General features: G+C 37.1%; 1 protein-coding gene and 1 non-coding gene across 4 annotated transcripts in view; one reads left to right on the forward strand and one right to left on the reverse strand.

Annotated features, from left to right (window-relative positions):
• LOC106661879 (glutamate-gated chloride channel) overlaps positions 1-20,763 on the reverse strand; it is a 185,290-nt gene that overhangs the window by 116,192 nt on the left and 48,335 nt on the right. The gene's annotated exons all lie outside the window — the stretch shown is intronic.
• Trnas-acu lies at positions 17,890-17,962 on the forward strand. The gene has a single exon. It is a non-coding gene; the product is annotated as a tRNA-Ser (tRNA).

Genomic DNA, 20,763 nt, shown 5'->3' on the forward strand with positions numbered 1-20,763 from the left:
TATAGGTTCTTGCTGCTAGGACAAGAAAAACCACAAGCAAGTCCTATACCAAGGAGCCGCTGGCAAAGTTATGGAGACTGGTTAATAAGCCAACCTGGCCAGTGAGCTATAAAAAAAAGGGGGGAGCATAATAGATCTATTCAGGTCGAGGTGCAGTAGGCCTTGTGGCCGCCTCTTCTATCCCTATCCCATAATCATCATGGTTTGCCTACCAACACTTTTTGATCATCATATTCAGCGAAAGGTTTACTTACATCTATAAAATATTCCTATTGTATGCTTTGGATTTTGATATACTGAACGTTTTACATAAACCGATGCTGCATTTTTAGACTTGTTACCAAAACGAGTTCTCTATTTTGGCTACCGGTCGATCATCTTTGGTCTACAGTGCCGATATGGTCAGTCAGACGCATTTTGCTCATCTTCAGTTCCAGGTTTGTGTCTTCTGGTTTTTATTTTGTTTGCGTTTTTTACACAGGTTGTTAAGCTAAACACTTTAAGAACACATGCCATATATCAATCAGAATCACATGATTTAGTGTGAAATTTGCGTTAAGGAACTCATATTAAGTCATCGACAGTGAAGAAACAATAATTTACTAATTGGTTATTGTTAATAAGTAAGACATGGGTATGATTTTAACTGGCATGACAGAAGGTTGTGCAATTTACTGACTTTTTATTTCGAATTTATTTATTTTTGGTCACCCTTATGTTTTATGATTTATTTACATGCTTATGTTCGCAACAGTAATAGTGCTTTTAGTTTTACGATTTCCGACGTTGACAAGGGGGTAGACAAGGGCGCGTCAAAAGTGAGAATTAACACCGCTTGCGTTTTACGCGACGCCATTAAAAAACCGTGGGCCGTCAACCTCATTTTCCACCCTTTAGGGCGGTAAAAACCGACGGGAGGGGTTAAGCATCTCAATGTAAAAACTTTGCGCTTTACGGGCCGCCAGAGGAGGCAAGTTAGTGGTTGTAAAAGGGAGACCGCCTTAACGCAAAAGTGGGATGATCACTTGGAATAAAGCTTTATTATCAGCTTTTTGCAGCCTCCGCGCCTATATTCGCCGATTCCCCGCATCTACAAAACCGCATTTGAAAAAATAAATCAAAATTTTTGATAAGTTAAAAAATGTGGGAGAGGTCAAGATTTGAGTTAGGGTTCGAAGAAAGAATGAAAACTGATTGAGGTACGTAAAATTCAATAGTATAATCAGTTAATTACATAACTTTCGCATGATTAAATCCTATTTTCAGCCCGGTCGTTACATTTTTTAAAAAGCTTCAAAGTCAAACCAAGTAACACAAGATATCTCAGGAATGATAATCAACGAACTGTAAATTGCTGAGGATAATAAAGAAAGAGAGCAAACCTAATATATTGTATAAGTAGTTATAATGTTGCAAAAGCATATTTCTGCTAGACAAACAATATTTGTAGAGGATAAAGCAACATAAACTTGATTGGAAAGACAAGGACAGACCTTGTACTGTCCTTTCCAAACATTGGCATGATCACATCAGATTTCTATGTTATTGCACATTTTGTGACAATGATTTAAACCCGGTATCCAAAAGATGACCTAACTAAATGAACTTTTAAAAAAATTGTACATTTTGGACTTTTGAGCTTAATTGCATTGATTCGGTATTTATTTACCTATTTACGATGGAACTAATTCCAGATTTCGTTTTTTATTTTTTGTTTTGGAAAGTTAAATGTATAAAAATAATAAATATTATATACGGTAATATTTTCACTGTAAATGACTAGGTTCAAATTTTTATATATTTAATTAAAAATTGTTTGTGTTCTACTCTCGGAAACAAAACCTTGCTCAAAAAATATCTAATTTTATCTCTTGCTTCTATTTTAGGACAAATGGCTCTGTTTTTATCTAGATTTCACATAAAGTTTAATGATTCTTACTGGATCTGCTTAAAAAAAATTAACTGGTGATGGTGCCATTCAGGAACATTGGATTTGTACTAAGTAATAACCTAGAAAACTTTCTCTATCGCCGTCTATAAATATCGATAACTGTTTTTCTTTGTTAAAGAACATCTTAAGAACAAATTGCGAAATGAAACATAAAATATTTAACCATTAATTTTTTCAAACAATATTTTGTACTTCTGTATATGCATGTATTTTTTATGGGCCTACAAACAACTCCTGCCCTCGGCACTTTAAACTGAAATTTCTTCTTTTTTTGCGCATGTTTGTCACCGACATTCGCAGGAAATCCGTCGGTCATTCTGCAGGATTCTGGTTTTCTGCATTGTAAAATATGCTCAACGCTTAATCCTTCGACACGTATTTGCACCGGCGCGTTCTCTTTCTTGCCACTTGCCCATGTGTAAGCCTAGTATGACCTATGCGTAACCTCTTTCTGTTCCCAGCCTCCATGGAACATTCAATATTTTGTACATATTAATCTTTTTTATTAAATTTTTCTTTTTCCAGATATTTGAACATTTTTGAGTTTTTCACATTGGCGTCCAATAAAATCCTTCTTTTTTTTTAAAGCTATGTATGTCCTTTTACTAATTATGTATTATTACAACAATCCGGTCGTTAGTTATAGCCATTACCTCATTTGTTACAATGCCAAAATAATAAAAGCAGAAATTGTTTTTGGTACCTATAAAGAATATATGCAAATAATCGTCAAGTTTGGAACTGCATGGAGGCACTGACGAAAGTCAGCGACACTAATGACCTGACCATGGGTCCCTGGACATTCGGGGCACAGAGGCAACGAAAGGTTAATCTGTTGACCAAAAAGGAGCCAACATGGACTCTCTGGGCGCTGAACCCTACTGGGCATAGTAGCTAAAAAGAGGATACATTTTAAAATGGATCCGTAATGAGTCCAAAACCTGGTGGAACCACAGGTGTGGGGCACGAGAAGAGATTCATAGAAGTACCACCAGCAAAACTTACAAAAGAAATCTGGAAGGCAACCGCACCAAACCAGGATTTGGTTGGACTCCTGACAGGGCACTGCCACTTAAGAAAGCACATGCACCGGATAGTATAGACAGAAGAAACACTGTGCAGATACTGCCAAGAAGAGGAAGAGACCGCAGAACACATTTTATGTTTCTGAGAAGGTCTTTGTAGGTATAGGTTCTTGCTGCTAGGACAAGAAAAACCACAAGCAAGTCCTATACCAAGGAGCCGCTGGCAAAGTTATGGAGGCTGGTTAATAAGCCAACCTGGCAAGTGAGCTATTAAAAAAGGGGGGAGCATAATAGATCTATTCAGGTCGAGGTGCAGTAGGCTTTGTGGCCGCCTCTTCTATCCCTATCCCTACTCCTAATCTCCAAGTAGGTGGTCTTTAAGTAAAATGCTTGCTAAAGTTGAAATAAGTAAAGTAGGATTAAATGTTTATTAAAGCTTCTCAAGAGTTGACGAAATAAGTTATATTGGAAGATCATGGAGTTTGTAGCGTGGTCATTCCGATCATCCGGGTTCAACTACCTCATTTTTCGGGTCTCAGACGTTCGTGATTTTTCATTTTAGAAATAAATAATTAAAACTTGAGTGTACATAACCACCAGTAAAAATGAGAAATGACAAAACCTGTTAGCAGTTTAAATAAACGAGGATTGGTAGGCCATGTTGATATGAAAGAAACGGCAGGAACCTCGCGAAGAAAAGATAATATGCATACATTTTTATTCAATCTGCCAATTCCAGTGGTTAATAATAAAGTAATGCTACTCGTCTGACATACTTAAAGCGATAACCAGAAAAGCAAAGTGAGTAAAAAACCGTTTAAAAATAAATATTTAACATAGTCACATTCTTTTCAGCTGAGGAGAAAGTAAAAATCCGATTAAATGAAAAATCTGGAGGTAGTAAAAAGCCAAAACTCGTCTGGCGGCAAATACCAGAAATTACAAGACTAGGTAATCAGGAATCAAACAACAAGAAAATATGTACCCTATTTATAAACAGCAGTTGGTAAATTGACACTTGTCCTTTTCTTGAACCAATGCACGATAATTTATGTCGCAGAATGAGAATGGCAGATGAGAGACAAACAAAGGGATGGATATTTCGTAGAGTCGATCGTGCCAGAATTGGCTTTTTCTCCGAATCCATCATAGGGGCGATAATAAATTAATCCAGCTTTTCAAATCCAAAACATCGTTTATTAACTGCTGAAAATCTCCATGGAGTTATCAAAGCCGATGCCAGCCACTCATCAACCAAAGCTCGCTTTCTCCATAAAAATCTAACAAAGGTCTGTCCCACTCGTCTCCATTTTTGCTACTAACAACTGTTGCATTCCAAATCTAACTTCTAACTCATCGCTGGCCACTGTCCAGTGACTAACCCTAAACTGTAACTGACTCGTAACCAACTGACCAATGGCAGCCAAGAACTATCGCAGTCAATATCCAACTACTAACTCATCGCTGGCCACTGACCAGTGACTAACTCTAAAATGAAACTGAATCGTCACCAACTGACCAGCGGCAGCCAAGAAATATCGCTGTCAAAATCCAACTACTAATTCATCGCTGGCCACTGACCAGGAGCAAACTCTAAAATGTAACTGACTCGTGACCAACTGACCAGTGACAGCCAAGAACTATCGCAGTCAATATCCAACTACTAATTCATCGCTGGCCACTGACCAGGAGCTAACGCTAAACTGTAATTGAATCGTGACCAACTGACCAGTGGCAGCCAACAACTGTCACTGTCAAAATCCAACTACTAACTCATCGCTGGCCACTGACCAGGAGCAAACTCTAAAATGTAACTGACTCGTGACGAACTGACCAATGGCAGGTAACAACTGTTGCATTCAAAATCCAACTTCTAACTTATGCCTTCTAACTAATCCACACTCGTGTCAACCAGTGACCAGTTCACTACCCTTTTGGTAGCACTCTCGTTTTGCACACCTCCCCACAGGTCTCTACGGAGGACTTTCTTCTCCGCGGCAACTACTATCTTCTGGCTTCACGATTTGGCATTTCTTAAGCTTTTGTTTTGGAGGGAATTCTCGAGCTTTCAAGGAAGACACGAATTATGCTGCTTCTAGTTTTAAATATTCTTATTCTAATTGTTCAATATAGTTAATCTTTATACAATTATTTATTAACTAGTTAATCAAATAATTAGTTATACAAAAATAGTATTTTCACGATGGTTTTGTAAACAATGTTTGTACCCTGTATGGATTTATGGAAGATTCTGAATATAAATCAATGGTACCATTACAATAAAAATTAATACTTTAAATCTCATTTTTCTGATTACATCTTTTAAAACAAGTAGTTGAGCTATTTGAAATATGTTTTTTTTGCTTAAAAAATATCCTTCTCAAATGTTCCTCTTATATATTTTCTAAGCATAATCATTTAACCTCCGAGGAAGTCATTAATAAGAAAGTAATTAATAAGAGACAGGCTTGGCCTCACGCCTGAATAAAACCTCAGAGCTGATTTGTCAGAAGAGAGAAAAACGTCAGGCCGGTTTTGAACGATTAAAGAATGAGCTTAAACGGTGAATCTACAACTGTTTAATTACTTTAATCAAAAAGTGGGACCTGCTCCTCTTGGACGGAGAGGGTAAATCCTTTAAGACGACGGGCGGCGGCAGGGCAGAAAGAAAGTGCCTTGGGAAATGGCTTTCTGCTTCGGACAAATAAGGATGATTTATTCGAATTTCGCAGGCTAAGGCTGGCCTAGGGCCAAGGGTTGTTTGACAACAATGCCCTCCTCTGGACGAGGGAGGCAGAGGGGTCTCAGCACCATTAGTAATACTACGCGGAGCTCTATACCTCCTCGCTTTGTCCTCTAACCCAGTGTCAATATGGACAAAAAGTCTGCGGGTTTTTTTTCCTAAAGAGTTGCTCTGAGAAAGAGGTGGACGTTCGTATAGATCTAGCCGTCATATGCCGGCCCTATCTGTCAGTAAAGTTAAGAACGGAAGGGTTAAAGGTCTTACCGGTTTCTTATCTTCGATGCTCACGGACCTGAGACGACCTTTGACAACGCGGAACATTTCTCAATCCTTTGCCGCGCCAAACCCCTTAATTGTAACCGCAATATGCTCAAATGCTTTCTGTTTAATTATGTTCAATGTAAAAGGATGAATTGATATCGGCAAGTTATGATATTTGTTCCTACTTATCTAACTTATAATTAAACTTAATGAACGATTAAGATAAAACCCCTCTGCAGATTATTAACTTATGTTATGTTAGCATAGTTGTAAAGTCACTGTCAATTTACATTCATTCCGTTACACAGATGTTAGAGGTTTTATTGTTATCTTATTATCTTTAAATTTAAAAGCAAACTTAGGGCGTTCTAGTGATAAAAAAAGAAATCTTGTTATATTTACATGTAAAGATAAAAACTTTCTCTAATTTTGCTGTACTTTCGTTTATCTTACTTATATTAGAAAAAGAAGGAATAGGAAGGGAAGGGAAGGAGAGAGAGAAGAGAGAGAGATAGAGAGAATGAATGAATGAATGTTTGTTTTACTTAAAAATCTCGCAAATTTAAGCTGCAAAGAAATCTCTAACAAGAAAACGAAAAAATCTTAAAATTAAGAGAAAGTGAGAGCGAAAAACCTAAGAAATGTTTAAAAAAGTACAATGAGTACAGATGAGATGATAATCAAATATTAGAGTGTGTGTGTGTGTGTGTGTGTGTGAGAGAGAGAGAGAGAGAGAGAGAGAGAGAGAATGAATTAATTAATGAATATTTTATTTAAACAACCCCGCAAATTTAAGTTCCAAACACCTCTTTAACAGTTAACGAGAAAATGTTACAATTAAGAGAAAGTAAGAACTAAAAAACGAAGAAATGTAAAAAAAAGTACAAATGAGTATAGATGAAATGATAATTAAGTATTTCATGAAAAGAAACGGGAAAGGAAGAGAAAAAGAGAGAGAGAGAGAGAGAGAGAGAGTTAGTGAGAGAGAGAGAGTGAGAGAGTGAGTGAGAGAGAGAAAGAGAGAGAGTTAGTGAGAGAGAGAGAGAGAGAGAGAACAAGAATAAGAAAAAGCGAGAGATTATCAATAGCAAGTATTAATAAGTAATAAGACCTTGATCCTTGAACCATTTTTTTAAAACAAGAGAGAGAGTGAGAGAGAGAATGAATGAATGTTTTGTTTTATTTAAAAATCTCGCAAATTTAAGCTGCAAAGAATTCTCTAACAATAAAACGAGAAAATTTTACAATTAATAGAAAGAGAGAACTAAAGAACAAAGAAATGTTATCAAAGTACAAATCAGGATAGATGAAATGATAATCAAATATTTGATGCAAAGAAAAGGGAGAGAAAGAGAGAGAATCAAACAATCAAAAACCAGTCAATTCAATAAAAAAAAACGAGAATGAGAAAAAGCGAGAGATAATCGATAGTAAGTACATAGTCATAAGTAATAATACCTTGATTTTGAAAACTAACAAATAAAAGGTTTTAATTTATAACGAAGTTTTTCTCCTTTTTGCCATTTTCCAAAATTCGAATGGTAGGTTGAGATGGGGAGTTAGTGTCCGAGTGGATGGAAGTCATGATATCTCAAGGGGTAAAGCAGCCGCGTATTTAGCCTAAGGTCGTGGGTTCGAATCCCGCTCGTGACAATAACTTTTTCATTTCAACCAATACCTTACATAAAAAGATTAATTAATTGGAAAAAAATGAGTAATCTTTATATTTACTAATCTTAAGTAAATCCGTTATTAAAAATGAGAATTAACATTTGTTAACTGGGGAGAATATATCGGTTAATTTAATTAAAATAAATAAAATAGGAAAAAATTGTAAACATCGCTATTCATTTTTGAGAAGTTTATATATTTACTTCCTCGATTTACATTTATTTTTCATATTTAACTGTAGTTAGAGAGAGGAGAGTGAGTAAGATAAAATGCGAATGAGTGCCAGAAAAGTGAAATGAGAAATATATATGCATAAAAACAGTGTTTTTTAAAATTAATCACTTCAAAATAAATCCTATTAATTTGTTTTCAAGGAATCTGTTGTACATTTTAGACTTTTGTAAATTTATTCCTGTTTGCTAGAAAATTGTAAAGAATAAATGTTTCTGATCGAATTGTTTAATGTTAACATTTCTTGGAAAGAAGGATAGCAGACAGAGTATAATCCGTATGCCTATTCCGTTTCTGTCTTACTTTTACTATTGTGACACAATGTCATGGACCCTGGCGAACAAGGTTTAGATGTTGCCAGAGATAATTTACCGCATGAAGCCATGTCGAAAAGGCCGCATACGTATTAAACCACCGAATGGGAAGAACATTTCACCGGGATGACAAGTACATCCGTAAAACCTTTTTAAATGCGGCCCTCCTCATCTGGCAAGGATTTAGTATTCGTAGGGCGTCCCAAGCAGCCGTACCTACAGCCGAACGTCTATTTCCTCTTTGAACCATCTCCGTCAAAAATAGCTCTTTGCCGTTTTATCACGTTTCATCACGGCCAGAAGACGGTTTGACAACAAAATCCTGATGGGCATTTTCCAACCTAATGTATGGCTTATTTATAGAAACCTGCTTTATTTTTCTAAGCAGCCACTTCGCCGCAGCATCAAATATTGAATGACTGAATGAAGTTTCAATTACAAACAATCATAAATAAAAGTAATTATATATCAAAAAAATTTCAGAATGTAAAATATATCTTGGTAACGGGTTTCAAAGTTTCGGGACATTCCATCAATTGAACTGTCCATTGAGTTTCCCTTAAGAAATCGATCCAGGAGTCCTTTTTTTCTTGAAATTTGTCGTAGAATTCAAATATTTAATAAAAAGTAGTTGATCGACCTGAAGATAATCTTTGTAGGATTTCAATCTTCTTACAGGTGAAAAAAAGAAGACTATTGCTGGATTCACCGAGCTTTCGGCACCTTATCGTGCCATCATCAGAATCTATTTTATTACAAATTAAAATAAATACACAGTAACATACAATTAATAATTGATGTAATAAAATGATATACATACTTTCCCAAGAATATATCACTATTCTTCATTCTTGGGAAAATATGTATAGCATTTTATTGCATTAATTGTTAATTGTATATTACTGTGTATTTATTTTCATTTTAATAAAATAGACCCTGATGATGACTCTATAAGCTACCGATAAGCTCGGTGAACCTAGCAATTAGTGTTTTCAGTTGAGATAAAAAAGCCAATGGCATGAGGGGGATTCGAACCCACGATCTTCGGCTTGATACTCCGCTGAATCTACCACTTGAGCTATCGTGACCTCGATCCACTCGGACACCAACTTCCCATCTCAACCACACCTTTTGAATTTTCCCTCCTTTTTGCCATTTTTCAAATGTGTAATCAATTATGGGTGGATCGAGGTGAGCGCCGCTGCTCATCAAGCCGAATATCGTGGGTTCGAATCCCGCTTGTGCCATTGACTTTTTTATCTCAACTGAAAACCTTAATTAATTGTAAGATTTTTGGTCAAGCGGACCACGAAATTAGTGAATCTAGCAATTAATCTTCTTTTTTCACCTGTCTAATGACCTCCACGAAGATTGGAACCCAAATAAAAAGTAGTTTCTCTTTAAAAACAGAAAGTTGAAGTCAATGCGCAAAAATGTGTTGCAACTTTTTCATATAACTAAAAATGATAAATTTAAGGGTTATGTTTAGCTGGGACACCCTGGATATAAAAAAACATTGCGCACTATAAAACGTAAAATCGTACTCTTTGTTTTTAACATCTAAAGCATGATCACCTGATATTTATCAATGCCTTCAAAAATTTAAATATTAACAGTTAAAAATTAATGAAAAAAAGATAAACTCAATTGAATATAAAAATAGGCAAAGTGAACAATTGAAAAATTTAAAAAATACCTTAACGAAAAAATAATAAACTAAGAATGAAATTATTTTATTAACATGTTTCTGCATAATAGAGATTTTTGTTAACGGAACTATGTAAATCATTCCAATTGCTACCGTTAAGTGATAAAATAACATCATCAACTGAAGGCTAATATTTTTCAAGAAAACACTTGGATGCCTCAACATAATAGAATATAACAAGACAATAATATTGTCTGATGTTCCATTGCTCTTTAGTAAATTCAAAATTCGTTCAGACAGTTTACTATATGAATTTTTAACCTTTTTGAAAGTAAAAAGTCATTTCAAGCGACGAATAGCATACATATTTCGACTCGTTTCCTCATGACCTCAATTGCACCACAATATTATTTTTACGAAAGATTATTTAAATCGATTTAAACAAAAAGTTTACAAAGCTTATTTTACCGGTCTTGGGATTTGACATGGCCATAATACTGAGAAGAAAAATTTGGATTAAAGTTTCTATAATCTGTTCAATTTTGGTCATACACCATTAGAAATGTCGGAGTTATTGAACGCCCGACAATGTTACTATTGACTGGAAAATGAAAAAGAAAGGATAAGCCTCGCGACTTTATAAGGACTTTAATATAAGCGGAAAAAAATAGATCAATTTTGTCGACCAAGAGAGGAAAATAAATAATAAATCCTTTAGACAATATAATAATCTATAATCTCAACAAATTACCGTCAATGCGAAACGTCAAAACGTTATATTTTAATACCAATTTTGAATGGAGATTATTGAAGAGTAGCTTTGCGACAGTATATATCCCCTCGGCGAATATACGACAGTAAATCAACCGTTTAATCTTATAAATGTGTTTCCACAAGAGAGTCTGTGGAATCTCTCCATATGATTATGTCGTATTTCAAAGACCATTAAAAATATTTTGCTGTAGTTATTTTAAACAACAGAGGAAAATGCGTTTTTGTCACAGCCAATGTTAACTATTGGGAATATCGGTTAAATATATCATGGAGTTTATACGGAAAATGGCTCCTTTTGTTTCGATTGTGGTCAGATTGAATCAACACTGAGATCATTCGCTATAGAAATTTTGTATGTTTCCACTATTGCAAGGTCAACGTTATATTTAACATCTTNCAAAAGCTTTAATTGTATTATTAAGAAGATATGTACTAGGAGAAAAGGGGTGTCAGTTGCTCTACCGTCTGTTTGCATCTCTTTCAAATTGTAAAGAAGAGTAGGTGTGAGCTGGAGTTGAGCAGTCGGAGTGTTCAGATTCATTAGTCAACGACGGCACTTCTCGAAACGGTGCGGTCCCCCAGAAAAGTTTCCACTGCCGGCTGCTGTAACTTGATTTATCGCTTATTTCCATGGCGTCAAATAAAAACCTCGGCTCTCTCACTCACTCCCTTTCTCACTCCCTCTCTCTCTCTCTCTCTCTCTCGGTCACCGTTCTGATAAATCTCCCAGGACGCTTGGAGGAGGCGACTTTTCAATAAAGTTGTTCCCATAGCCTGGGTTCATTCACTGGCTAATTAATAGCTGGGCCCTCGCTGTTTACTCTGCGGCATTTACCCCCGGCGACACTCTATATATCATTTCGACGTCCTCACGATTTTTTCCCTCGCCCACCGACCTAACGAAGAGTTTGGGCCATTAGAGCCGCTTCAAAACACTTTTTATCAAGGGGGTGAAGAAATCCGTTATAATCCTTTCTTATGTCTCGTTAAAAATGGCATAAACGGGATCGAAATAGACCAAGTACAGCGTTAAAACCATTCATAGTTACTTCAAATATGAAATTTACCCTAAACCAGATTCTTAATTCGTTCACCTATCATTTCAATATAAAACAACATAAATAAATTGACAGACACTCATTTTTTCATATATTAGATTGAACAGTGAATTCATCAAAGTTAGCCGTGGTTTGACTCTTTTGGAAAATGTGAGGATGGGGCTAGGGATAAAAGAACTGTCCACAAGGCCTTCTGCACCGCGTCCTCAGAAGTTCTAATGTGTTCCACTATTTTTATAATTCACTGGCCAGCTTCTTAGTGTAGGATCTTGCTTACAGCTTTTCCTTTCCTAGTTGCAAGAATCCATACCTACATAGGTCCTTACAAAAACATAAAACGTACTCTGCGGTCCATTATTCTTCCTGGCTATACCTAAAAATTCTGAAAAGCCTTTGCAAATGGTTGCGCTGAAGGTTTTTAAAGGAAACACAAAATTTAGAAATTCTATTTCCCCTACTGTGAAACTGCGACCACACTCCGGCCAGCCCCGGAACAAGCGTCTTCACTTGCAATGTTGCGCAACGTTGTATCACTGAATCTTTTGTTTCTGTGGAACTTAAAATCTTGTATCACGTAGACCCGCAAAACACTCCAGATACAAGTGGACATGTTGCGGAGTTGAATCTCGCAACACTCCTGATTCAAACGAGATTCACCCCGGCAAGGGTGGCGCGCAACTTTGAGTCCAAGTGTGGACCAGCCTTTAGACGGCTCACGACTCCAACCAAAATCCTGGTCCTGTTGCTATTAACTTCCAGTAATTTGCCTTTGTAAGTCTTGCGGATGGGACTTTCGCATATCTTTGCGTGCCTCGTACTTGGCGTATTGTACCAGGTTATGGACTCGTTAAGAATCCATTTTTTTAATGTATTCTTTTTTGTGGCAAAGTGCTAGGCCACAAAAGAGTTCGAGGATGAGAATTTATTGGCGCCTTTTTTGCCAACATGTCCACTTTCTCATTGCCTCTAGTCCCGGAATGCCCAAAGACTCTGGCCAGGGTCAGGTCAATGGTTGTCATTGAATTGAACGGGGGAGGGTGCATAACCATCTGTACTACGGGGTAACAGAAATGTTCCCAAATCCAGAACCTGTTACACTGCGAATGGATTCGTAGTGGTACATGGTGACGCCCATGGCGGTTACTTTGAGAAGAGGCTGTCTTCTACCTGTGACCTTCGCAGGAAACTTGCTTATGACCACCGTTATACACCCGGCCTCACGGGATACGGCAGCGTATATGCGTTGAGGACGCTATACATAGCGCTGCTATACAGCACAATACACAATATGATTGTGCTGAAAAGTCCCTCGAATGCGTAGGTAGTGGCGGATGGGAACGGGTAGTGAATCGGTTGCTCCTACTCGAGTATGCTTTGCAGTAGGTTTGGCTGAGCTCGATTGGAGGCTTTTATCGTTGGCGGTACTCCTCTAAGGGACGGTTAGCAATTCCACTAGAAACAAACCCGCGGCCGGAGCGGATCCGGTAGTTTCTACGCTGGGGAAGCCTCAATACTCTGGGAGATAGAGTGGCCTTCTCTATCTAGGGAGTGCGCGGGAGACCAGGCTAATGTATTTCGGCTTAGATAGCCCTATGCGCGCGGCATACGGTCCGATGCTTAATTCAGACCCGACCACACGGAATGGGCAAGCGGGGAGCGAGGTTGTCTTGGCCCTTCGGGGCTGAGCTGCCTCTACTCCAATGCTGCGGCAGTAACACCGTTCTGTCGTATGTGGAGGTGCGTCACCTGTCATCTTGAGAGTCAAAACGTCCGATAAGGCCGAATAGGCTAGGTCTTCATTGTCCTTTTTAGGACGACCCAGTATACGGGAACTACTGTGATTGAATTCTACCATACCGCTTTATGTGCACAGCCAATTATCTTAATGAATACATCGTACAAAGAAAAGACGTCAACTAAGTATACTCATCAGATCCGTTCCTAGTTAAGCAATAAAAATTTTCATACTAACTTCAATTCATCTTTATCCCAACACTATAACGCTGGAATTCATCAGAGTGCTATGATTGAAATTCAATGCCCCGTACTATAAAGAAGGTGAACTGGCCCTTTACTCAAGCGACTTGTCATCTACGCCTCTTCTTGAAGGTTGAAAGCAATTAAGACTAAATAAAGCAATAGAAGACACAAATTCTACTACAAATAGAAGATAATCAACTGTTGTAAGACTATACAGTTTCTTATGTCCGGTGATACCGTACCTCGGGAAATTAATTAGTTAATGATATTGTCTAAAAAAGAATTTCAGTATGATTGCTAATAAAAAATCACTACTAAACTGCAAGGTAGTAGTAGTAGTAAGACATGCATGCCCAACATGATAATCCAGAGCACGTTATTGCGCCTCTCTACAAACTTTACTTCATATCTTTATATCAGGATCGGATACTGAAGAGAAGGTTTTCCTCTGTGTCAACTTAGAGGTGATGTCTCTGTAGGGTCATAGAGGTATGAACGATTATTATAGGCAAAGAAGGTTAAGTCAAAAACGATAAGGTTCACGGTAATGAGTACAGCTATTCAATAAACACCATACAGCCATCCAAAAGCGAACTAATACTGAGTAGTTCAGTTACACCCTTTACACCCTGACTATTGACGCGTCTATATAAGTCAATGCGGCGAATGGAAAAAAATCAGTAATTACATAAATTATGGAACAGGCTCAAATAAACTTCTTTAAAAATTGGTTTCAGCGGATGGAAGCCTCGCCGAATTGTATAATTTATATTGAACCTGGCGTTAATTACAGTTCTTCAGTTATTTTTAAGCATAACCTGGGATGGGTGGGAAAATTGCTAGCTATGAGGCCAGAACAGACTACCCCGAATTTGTTTCAACAGACTCCTCGTAATTGACTCTTTATCATCAAACACGGCCCGGTACAATTGGGTTACTCAGATAAGGAGCGTCTCTTCAAGAATTGTGTGCCTTGACATGTGTTACCGACAAGATAAATTGACTCACATTAAAAATTTTATCTCACAGACGGGGAACTCAAACGAAATATATCGTTTAGAAAGAAGGTAATCCAATTTTAGTAGTTATTCTGACAGTCACAACTGATTCTGGATCCTTATTTTTCCAGTCCCTACCTTGTAAACAGGGTTCCTTCTCAGAATATGTAAATCTTTTTCCAAACTTTTTCCTTCAGTAAATATCCGTTTTTGATTTCCATGTAGGTACGCCAGATTGGTTCAAATTATTTTTTCTCCTTTTGCCGTTCAGGCGAAAAGCAGGAAATGATGCATGTTTTGTTTAATTGCCCAATCTATCGAGATTTTTCGAACTACTTACATAGATTTCATTCATGGGAGAAAAACCAATTCGGCAAATCCTGTGGAGCTGCTGAAAAAACCGTCAGCTAGTTTTATGTGTAATTCAAATAGATGTGTCTTAGCAATTCGCCCAATACTGTCTTTGAAAATTTGACAGACATGCACAGCTTTTGTATACAAGTAAAGCTTACTGGAAAAATATTTATACATACGTGTGAGTGTGTGTTTATTTAGTTTAGCATAGTTGGGAAAATGTTTTGGCTTTCAAAAGCAATCAGTATATGGGGTGTTCGGTTGCTCTTTGCCAGTAGAATCTACATTCAAAAAGGAACCAAAAAGTCATAGTAACTATGGTCGTAATCTCAATAGTTGCAGAGTTATTCCAATTCTTCTGATTTTTTTAAGATTTCACGACCTTGCTTCAAAAAATCAATGATAACTCCAAAACTAAAAGGTTTTGGACAAATCCGTTGATACCATTGAAAACTACGTTAAATTTCTATTAAGATGTGATCAATACTAAACTTGTAAACGTCGTAAAATAAGCGTTTTAGTAGCGATCATTTTTCTTTTTTCAAAATTGAAAAACTTACTATGGTAATTCTAAACCACTATTTCCAAACTTAGAGACGAGTAAATTTCAGAAAATGTATTATGTATGTATCATTTAATATCTTTTTTAGTAGTGCAATTACTTTTTGCAAAGATGAAGAAATTGATGGAGGAAATGAAAAAACCGTGGTTGAAGAATTAGTGAGGTGGAAATATTAATATTAATAAAAAACTTAAGGAAGTTTTGAATGTATTTATTAAACGTTTAATACATTCATTAAAAATTAGCTTAAGATTTTTTTTTTAATTTCTACCTTACGAATCCGTCAGCCAAGGTTTTTTTCATTTCCTCCATCAATTTCTTCATCTTTGAAAAAAGTAATTAATTAAAAAAAGCAATTGCACTACTAAAACGGATATTACATGGAGTAAGTTTTCTGAAATTTGCTGGTCTCTAGGTTTGGAAATAGTGGTTTAGAATCACCTAGTAGGTTTTTCAACTTTGAAAAAAAAATTATTTTTCAAAGTTCTCGCTTCTAAAACGCTTTTTTTACGAACGTTTACTAGTTTAGTATTAATCACATCTTATTGGAAATTTAACGTAGTTTTCAATAACATCAACGGATTTGTCCAAAACCTTTTAGTTTTGAAGTTATCGTTGTTTATTTGAAGCAAGGTCGTGAAATCTTTAAAAAATCAGAAAAATTGGAATAACTCCGAAACCGCTGAGATTTGGACCATAGTTATATTAGGCCTTCTTGGTTCAATTTTGAATGTAGAATCCCTTGGCAAAGTTTTTAACACGAGTAGCCGAACACCTTGCATAAATCAGGACCACGTTATGGTCTTGATGAAAAAGAAAATTTAATTGTTACTGCCAAGCTTTCACAGGTTAAATCTTTGACAATGTTGCGCTATCTTCAAAGAAATTTGAAATCGCCTATTAAAAACGTAATTATGACAATTTTTATACATACTTAAGATTGTTTTGACCTGATGATGACATTAAAATAGGTCGAAAGGTTGGCAGTAACAAATTTCCTTTTCATGAAGATCTTAACGTGGTACAGATTATTCGTGAATAAAAAATTGGTCGGTATAACTAGCACTATCTAATTTTAAGCTACGGACCGAAATACTATACATGTCGGTAGTTTATTGTGATCTGTTGTTATTGTTATACATCGAGGCTGAATTAAATCCAGGTAAATTAAATGGAAATCTTCAGCGTACAATAAACACCGGTCGCAATTTGTTTGCGAAGTTAGTACAATTTGGGCCCGGGGTTGTTTAATTTATATAGAATGATGAATAATAGCCGGAAGAGAAATAGAGCCCTGGATGATTTATCAGAGGCGATAGTGGCAACATATGGCACTCACCCATCCTCTTGTACTATTGCCTTACAACGAGAAACGATTTACCCCACCTCAATTTAATTTACGCAAGAAAGATAAGATCGGAATAAATCCACTTCGTAGCAAATCCTTTGCCCCCGGGCTTATAAAATTCATGTTCCAACGAATTATATTTATTCGAATAACTTTCGGAAACAACACCGGTACATTTGAATTGTGGTGTTCCCTCGTGGGAAACGCAGCGGCGTAAGCCAAAGAAGTGGGATAATAAGCATTGTGGGCTAAGGATAATTTATATAAATTGCGTACAGAGGCTGTCTATTTCTACACGAATGTTTTTATCTATCTTACTTTTTTATATTTACATTCAAAGGTGCGATAAAGTACTACTACTAATTAAAAACATGGCTTCGCACCACTCTTTTGCAAGTCTATTTGTCTACGACATATCTTTTTCTTGATTTGTTTATTTTATTTATTCATTCTTTCATCTCTTTCTCTCTCTATCCGTTTGTATCATTTGCTTATTTTCTCTCTCTCTTTCTTTTATTCCCTCTTCCTCTCATACTATCTCTCCATCTATTTCTACCTTGTTGAACCGGCACAGGATCATTTACTGGGTCTTGTCTCCATTCGCGATTTTTGGCTTTTTCAAACGCAGTGAGGAACTACTATGATTTGAAGATTTGACTGAAAGACGTTTTATTTTTAAAAATTAGTACAACTATTGCGCGTGTCTACTAAAAAAATTGAATTTTGGCCGATATAATTATAAATAAAAGCGCGAATCTTTGACTTTTTTCACCTGTATTCCGTGTTTTAATGCAATATGAAACTTTTGACTCTGGAGGATCTAATATAGTGGAAAATTAATATTATTGGGAGTCCATTAGAGTCCGTGGTCGCCGAGAATCAAATAGATTACACATTTCAAAAATGGCAAAAAGGAGGGGGAAATTCGAAAGGTGGGTTGAGATTGGATGTTGGTGTCTGAGTGGATCGAAGTCACGATAGCTCAAGTGGTACAGCAGCGGCGTACTGAGCCGAAGGTCGTGGGTTCGAATCCCGCTCGTGACACTGACTTTTTTATCTCAACCAAAGCCTTAATTAATTAACATAAATAAAGAACAATGAGTTGTTAGCATATTCTTGTTTTGTTTCCAAATGTATAATAAATAAATAATTATAAAATAATCTGTGATGAGACAACTGAAGCTGAGGTTAGTCGGACATGGAGCCCTTTGATTGATATTTGTTCCAAACTGGCTAAAATTTATGTAAAGTGAAAATTATAAATGTTCTGAAGTTTTAAGCCAAGAACTTAACTTAAATTAACTTAACGCTCACTTCTATATCCCCAATATTATTTTTATTTATGTCTTTAATTATTGAGTTATTTATTTATACATTTATTATGCATATATAATTACTTACAGAAGCGCTTATTTATCTATTTATAACATTGTATGTATAAATCCCATATTTAGTGGCCTATTGACCAAATTACTTCTTTCAATTAATTAATCTTTTATTTTTTTATGTAAGGTTTAGGTTGAAATGAAAAAGTTACTTTTTTTTATCTCAACCAATACCTTACATAAAGATTAATTAATTGAAAAAATTATTGAGAGATGTTAATCATTTAAGATTTAAAACAAAATATGTTTTATATTACAATGCCGACAATTTTTATAAGATTGTTTAATATTGAAGAATAAAATTGAGAAGAGGTACTCATAGCGTGTGAGCCAATCTCATGTCCGCGAGAATGAAATTCCTTTCATGACCTACGTAAATTAAAGTTTCTTAGCATGCAAGTGCGTGTCTCAAGTTATGGAAATAAAATTTCTCCTGTGAGATGGTGCCACCTCTATTTCTGGCTTTCAATCGAGAAGTCGTACTTTTCCAAAAGTACTAAAACAATTTATTTCAATGAGAGAAGTTGTGCCCGATCATCGCGATTTATTAACATTCTGAATTTTATAAGATGTGAGGTTGCGAAGTTCTGTAATGTTTAGTTTGTCAAAATTTTGTAATTAATTGAGATTATTTTGCTGTATTACGAATTATCTTACATTCTGTCGTTTTGTAGAATTCCTGTTAGAATTGCATTTTGTTCTTGGTTAAAATGTCACGAAAACGACAAAATATTTGTTGTCGCACAAATATTACCAACACAATTCCAGATGAAAGGCAAAATGAAAAAGAAGAAGAAACAGCACAAAGAAATTAAGAAAATATATTCCCTATGTTACACTCAAATGTGCTACTAAATCATCACAACATCACGAATCTAGAAATGAAGCAATGCGAGTAAGAATAAGAGAATTAAGACAATCTTTGCCCTATTGTGATCAGATACTGTTATAGATCAAGATCTTCATAGTAAATTATATTAGTTTTGTAAGTTTTTTACTGTTCAGATTCAAGTACCATTTGGGACGGGATGATTTCTGGGGAGGAGTGGGCGCAACTCGAGAAGGCAAGGCTGCGAATTTCCCGGGACACCCGTCACGGAATGGAGACTAGAATGGATACCTGAGAATGAACAGCTTTAATCCGAGATGTGTGAGGGCGGTCACACAGTCTCGGATTCGTCCTTCGAAATGACTGGTGGGGATGGTGTCGACTCGTTCGACTTGAACGACCGTCTCATCTCTATTATCCACCCAGGGGAGCCGTAACCCACTTAATGTGGAATTACGGTGACAATGGGTGGTACAGTGTGGCCAAGGCAGGGTGCAACCTGAAAAGGTGAGCCTCGTGTCCTCGGTCACTTCCCTTTCTCAATCCAGATCCTTCGGCATGCTTCTTTGAGACCTCTCCCAACCCTTGGATGCAAGGGGGAGGCGGAAAATAATGGTGCAGCCTTGAGGGCGTGACAACCTCTATAAAGCACAAACTGAATTCGTGTCGGCCTCCGGGTCGGCAGCGGACGGCGGGTGCTTTATCAGAGACCCAAGAGGGTTAGGGTACCACATCCTGTCTGCATAAACGGGGGAGGGTGCATAATAATCTGTACTACGGGGTAGCAGAAAATGTTCCAAGTCCAACCCTGCTACACGGGAACGGACTCGTAGTGGTTTAGTGGCGATGCTCCTGGCGGGAACTTAGGGAAGAGGCTGTTCTTCTATCCGTCTAAGCAGTTGCGTATGACCTTCGTTACAACCCCGGCCTCACGGAATACGAAGGATCCGACTATCGAAGCATATAGCGTTGAGGACGCTCAGACTATGCTGACGGAGTCCCTCGAATGCGTGAGAAGTGGTGGCTGGGAACGGATGGTGGTGCCTGCATGGACTTCCTTTACCGAAGGCAGTCTCATCTAGGGGGTGGTTAGAAATTCCACTTTAAACAAAACCGTAGCTGGAGCGGATCCGCAAGTTCTTACGCTGGAGTAGTCCCAACACTCTGAGAGATAGAGCCACCATCTCTATCTAGGGAGTGCGTGGGAGACCAGGCTGATGCCCATGCAGACCCGATCATTTCAAGTGGGCAAGCTGGGAACGAGGTTCGTCTTGGCCCCTCGGGGCTAGGACGACTTCTACACCAACGCTTGCGGCCGTAACACCCATTCAATCGTGAGCGGAGGTGCGTCATCTCTCATCTTGAGAATCAAGATCAAATGCCACGAGACAGGTACGGACACTAAAGATCCTCATTGTCCTTTTAAGGACGACCGAGTATTTGGGAACGTATGTTCAGTATTAATTCTGATTATTTTAATGTTGTACGGATTATGTCTTCCTTTCTGACTTTTTGACTCTCTGTTGTAGAATTAAATTTTGCTGTTGTTTGAAATGCCACCAAAACGGCAATTATTGTTCACAGAATAATATTAATATTCTTACTAAAATTCAAATGGGTGGATGTGCTAA

This window comes from Cimex lectularius, unplaced genomic scaffold (genome assembly GCF_000648675.2).
Source record: "Cimex lectularius strain Harlan isolate CLEC.00 unplaced genomic scaffold, Clec_2.1 scaffold34, whole genome shotgun sequence".
Classification (NCBI taxonomy): domain Eukaryota; kingdom Metazoa; phylum Arthropoda; class Insecta; order Hemiptera; family Cimicidae; genus Cimex; species Cimex lectularius.